Here is a 6,027-nt window from a genome sequence, read left to right as displayed (position 1 = left end):
GCTTTCAAATGTTTCATAATTCAGCCCTATATTTCTCATTCATTCTGGTGTGATGTGCTAATTTAACACTTTAATATATATATATATTAGCTGTGACCTCTCAGGTGACTTTGACCTCTTTTATCATGGATGATGTTGTGGAGTTTCTCATAATGATCTTCATGTGCAGCTCAATCATCATGATACACACACACACACACACACACACACACACACACACACACAAACCTGCAGCTTCACACAAATTAATCAAAATTAAAACTGTGATGCACAAACTTTTCATATGCTCATTTCAGATGCACATTGTCCAACCTGACAGATCTTAATATATGACCCTTTTCAAGCAAATGTATTCACTTGGCAGCCATTTTCAGACATTCTTAATACTGTTTGTAAATTAAACAGAGATGTTAAATATTACAGTGTCTCATGATATTGTGTGTACAGCAGTCATTAATCTTAGCTGGAAACTATAGAAGTGATTGGATGCTTCAAGATCTTGGCTCTGTTGACATACAGTAACTGGAGCAGCTGAATCCAGTATCTTATCCCAGATAGCACACGTACGTCTGCAAGATGTCTGTTAAAGATCTCTTGATCTGGAAAGCATCTTCTGTGTACAAATGTCTGACAGACGTCTTTCAGATGTCAGTTTTAAGTACATTCTAAATCATAAATCTTAAAGAATATACGTTTATTTGACATCTGATAGTAACGTCCAATAGACGTATTGCAGATTAGCAAACACTCAAATAGACGTCTGCGTGATGCACGTGTGCTATCAGGGATGTGTCTCTATAGTGGCCATGTTGAGATCGGTGTGTTCGACTTGAAGCACGGCTACACTCTAAAAAACACTGGGTTGTTTTTTTTTTTTTTTGGGTTTTGTTGTTGGGTCATTATGTTGGGTAGTTTTTGTGTAACCCAGCTGTTGGGTTAGTGGCTGGGTCAATCTCACTGACTGCTGAAACTATACACCCCTCCCCTCCCTCCGACGAAACAACCCATTCATTCTCTTCAGGAGAGAGCGAGCCTCCGTTTAATACACTTGAATTAAAATATTACTTTTAAATGTTGTATTTTCATTTCTAAAATGCTTGTTAAACTAATTTAAATGTATGCAATGTTGAAAACGCTGCATTATTCAATTTGTCTTATATTTTTGCCCATGGTGGGTGTTTTCACTTATTAATAAATGTTCACGTTTTGATTATTACTGTTGCCTGTAGTCTGCTTTTTAATTTCCAACCTATTTTCGGTTCCTTTTAAGCCAGCAATAGTAATTTTAAATCAATATTTGAAATTAATTAATTAAAACAACCGAGCATGTTGGGTCAAATATTTATCCCAACTGGCTGGGTTAAAATAACCTAACGCTGGGTTTGTCCATATTTGACCCAGTGTTGGGTTACTGAGCCGTCTCAAATCAGACAAAATTTCTAACCGGCATGCACTGCTTAAAGTCAGAATTTGATCGAGCTGTGCAGCGCTGTGTTAAGTCGAACACACCTAATGACAAAAGATTCATCTTATTTTGGAGGCTGTGTCTTCTGGATGTTGCATTTGAAGGCTGCATATGTCATCAGGGCAGTCTCATTTAAGAAAACTAACCTCGCCTCACAAGAAATAACAGTCAATTTTATTATGTTTACTTTTCTTAAATAAGACATCATTGATGATATATGCAAACTACAAATGTGACCTCCGGAGGGCACAGCAAAATCTTAAAAAGACGGGTGAACAGTTTTGGAGAATTTTATGTTTCCCCCTTCAAAAAGAGCCAGAGCTGCACTTGCCCGAGAAACAGCTCAAAGATGGACCAGTGAAATTACTTACCTTAAAGGGACTTTTTATATTTGACATCAACTTTATCTCAGTAAATTGATGATTTTATTTTAAATTGAATCCAAAATGCAGTTTTGGAAAGCAGATTATAGAAGTCCACTATATGGAGAAAATTTCAAAAATGTTTTCCTCAAAAAATCTCATAATTTCTTTACAACTAAAGAAAGAAAGGATTATAGAACATCTGTGGAGAAAATACATTATCTGTCAAAAAAACATTTTTCTTTACGACTGAAAGAAAGAACTACACCTTTAAGTCATCACACAATAATTTAAAAATTGTTAATGAAGAATTATATTTGTGAGATTATAAATGTATTAGATGTATATCAGTGTATATGAGTTTGTTAGCAGCTCAAGCTGTTGTAAATCCTGCCCACTTCTTTGCATTGTCAGCACATGCTTCAGTGCTCTGAGAGTGTTTATAGTGCTGTGAGTTTAACACTTCATGACTGAGAGCAGAACAGAACAGAATCTTCATCATCACACAAGACAAAACAACAACAATGAACAACATCATCATCCTCATCTGGACACTCACACTGTTTGCTCAAGGTTTGTAATAAAACCTTTTATAACAACAATTACAGTAATTGTTTTAAAATGTGAAATATACATCATTTTAATTCTTGTCTTTTTTTTCTTTCTTTCAGAGTGTAGAGGACAGTACACTGTTACTCAGAGTCCATCAATAACAGCAGCTCAAGGACAAGAAGTCAGAATAAACTGTAAAGTCAGCAGTAGAGTGTATGGTGGTGATTAGTTACACTGGTACTTACAGAAACCTGGAGAAGCTCCTAAACTCCTCATATATGATGCAACAAGCCGTTACACTGGAACTCCATCTAGATTCAGTGGCAGTGGATCTGACAGTGATTTCACTCTGACCATCAGTGGAGTCCAGACTGAAGATACAGGAGATTATTACTGTCAGAGTTTACACTACCCAGGTAGTAAACTTGTGTTCACACAGTGATAAAGAGTCGTACAAAAACCTCCGTCAGTCAGAGTCACAGTGACTGCACTGATACAGATGAGAGAAACTGCAGCTGCTGATGGGTGTGAATCAACTCAATCACTCTTGTCTGTAGATCACTATATTACAATGCAGAACACTATCTAATAATAAATTCAGTCTGTACTGGTTAGGTTAATCACTATAATGAATGAACAAAAAAGGCTTGACACTCAACAAACATTGCAGTCAAAATAAATAAATTAAATTAAATTAGCTTGCATGTTACTATCATATTGGCTGTTCATTGGTACTAATAATGCACATATTAATGCCTTTTTCTGCATGACCATATTTTAGATCCCTTTATCCTACCACATAACTATTAATAAGCAGCAAATTAGGAGTTTATTCAGCCAAATGTTGTAGTTAATAGTTGTTTAACTGTGAGAATTGGGCCTTAAAATAAAGTTTTATCTGTCTTGTACAACGTGGACTTTGACTTGTGTAGTGGTTAGTTTAACCACTATAGATGCTGAACAGAATAAAAGTTTGATATTCAGCATCACAAAATATCATCTGTTGTCCACAGCATTACAGTCAAAAACTGAATTAATATTTATTACATTTAAAAATTCAAATACAAAGGATCAAAACACACACTGTATATGGTGCAACAGCATGGAGTCAGACTATGAGACCAAAAACACATTTCATGTTTTTAAAAAAAAAAAAAAAAAAAAAAAAAGAAAGAAAGAAAGAAACTGGATGTTCCTGCTATTATGTTTAGCAAAAATCAAACACTTCAGTTCATAAGAAGAACCTCATAGCAGCAGTCAAACACAGTTGTTAGTCTGATGGTTTGAGGATGTTTTGTTTCATCAGGATCTGGACTGTTTGCCATCATTAAAATTCAAATTCCAGATTGAGTCTTCACAACACAACTCTATGACTACATGAATCACTACTGCTCACATTACACAAGTCTTGTCATTTTTGTGTTGTATCAATGCAGGACCAGAGTAGAACTGGAAGAATAACTGTATCTAACATTGTAATGGAGACCTGCATAAAATCATGAAAGAAAAGTTTCTGAAGTCTCGTCCAGTATTTCACTAACACCAGCAGTGTGATTTTGTGGGGCTGAGGTGGAGAGAGAGGAAGTTTTTCATGAAAGGGAGCTGGGAAAGATGGAGTTTGTAGATCATGAACAGCGACCACATCACAGTTTAACTTGTAATGCTTTAGGTGAAATATATATATAACCAATCAGAAGCTCACAGGAATGGCTACAGGAGGTAGTGGGTATGAACTGAAGGACACAGGAGTCTGTAGTACAGTAAGTACTTTACTTTTAATAATGTTTTTTCCCCAAATTAAACAGTAGGCCTTTTAAAAGAAAGCAATAATTAAATAAACAATAGGACAATAAGAACAAATCACGTTTGTTCGATGTAGGAAAAAAAAATACAAACTCTTCAATTTCTCAGTAATCACAACTTACAGTGACACCAAATTCACTGTATAAAACGATACCTTTTTGTCCAAAACAAATGCTTTAGAAGTATGTCACAGTTCAGTTCAATTAGTCACTGATATCAGTTTTTCTTTGTTCCACAGTCACTTATCTCAAACTCAACAATGCATCTGTCCATTCACAGTTCCATCCGAGGAAAAGAAAAGCATCCTTCCGCAGGAACGAAATAAACACGATTTCAGTCGCTGTTAATCCTCTTGATAACGCTCCTCTCCTCCTCTCCTAGTATTCGACTGGGTAGCTCAGCATCAACGGAACTTTCCAATGAATTCAAAAACCTGACCTAATAAAAGTCAGAGATCGCAACACATCATATGTTTATCTGGGTGAACAATACAATTTAGGTAAGTGATTTCCTCACATTACAAACAGCATTAACATAATGATAATGTTTACAATAATCTCAAATTAACCTCAAATTAAAAATCTCTCTTTTTTTTAGGCTCACGTGTACTACGCTTTAAAGCCACGTGAATTACAGCTTCACGTGAGACTAATTAACTCAACAAACGTCTTTTACATTGCAAAACAACATACAAACAAATACAATTAACCGATACATTTTACAACTTCAATAAACATTTGAATTTGAACAACTGTTGTATGCTTTTTTCACAATAAACAACAATTAAATCAGCAACTCACCGCATCCAATCCACAAAATTTAAATCCTCTCCAAGAAAAAGAGTAACCATATCTCTCAGGTATGAAGTTCCCCTAATGAATTCCAAAGGGGTTTTAATCAAATGTAACTCTTTAAACCTATATTTTTCTGTTTTAGAACCACTTGTTCTATTTTCTGTTCTGTCTTCCGCTATATCGATAGCTCTCTCCGTCCCTTCTAGGTTTTTTCTCATTGGCCACTTCTCCATTACAGCAGATTTAATTTATTTTATTTTTTCCACAATCATTATTTTTATTCTCACAATATGATTTATTTGAAAATTGTATATCTTTTGATTCACTTTTAAACTACAATTCTAATTATGATCTCTGAAATAAAGTCAGGGTTACACAGTTCTGCAAAACACTGTAAGGAAATTATACAAACAATAAGGGATAACAAATCAGATGTGTCTATATTATGTCAGCTCTCTTTCTCATATGTGGTGATGAGTATTCATAAGTCAGTTTATTCTGTTGAATTACTTTGTCCTAAACAGTCCTCTTTCTCTCATATGTAGCTTTGGAAAATTTGCTTTATTCCAGAGAATCTGTTTGTCCTAAACAGTCCAATATGTAACTAAAGTCCTACTCTTTTTAGTGAAGTGTTTTGTTCAGATGGTGATACTAAAACAGTTACTGTTAAATAATAGATTTTAAATGATGCACAGGTCCACACTGTTTCACCAAGGTTCATCCACTTGGAGATTTCTGGTCTTGTCACTGATCTGAGGTGACATTTGACCTCTTTTATCATGGAGTTTCCTACAGTATAATGTTATTTCATACACAGGAAAAATAACCCTGCAGCCTGATTTTGTGATCTTTTACAGTGATGATAAAAAAGGCCACATGAAAAGATTTCCCAGATAGCAACATGTCATTGTTTCAGTGTAGGATTTAACATTGAATCACTGAATCTATATATTTATCTTGTCTGTTAATTATAACATAACTATTTTGATGTTGTTGTTGCTGCTGCTGTTGATAATTTTTATTTATAATATTTTATAATCAATAAATGTTG

At 34.7% G+C, this 6,027-nt stretch overlaps 1 pseudogene; it reads left to right on the top strand.

Moving 5' to 3' along the window:
* The first annotated feature begins 2,215 nt into the window (after window positions 1-2,215).
* LOC127162002 (Ig kappa chain V region 3547-like) lies at window positions 2,216-3,253 on the top strand (annotated as a pseudogene).
* Window positions 3,254-6,027: the final 2,774 nt, after the last annotated feature.

The sequence above is a fragment of the Labeo rohita genome, unplaced genomic scaffold, assembly GCF_022985175.1.
Source record: "Labeo rohita strain BAU-BD-2019 unplaced genomic scaffold, IGBB_LRoh.1.0 scaffold_797, whole genome shotgun sequence".
Taxonomy (NCBI): Eukaryota; Metazoa; Chordata; class Actinopteri; order Cypriniformes; family Cyprinidae; genus Labeo; species Labeo rohita.
This window is presented reverse-complemented; position numbering and strand designations above follow the sequence as displayed.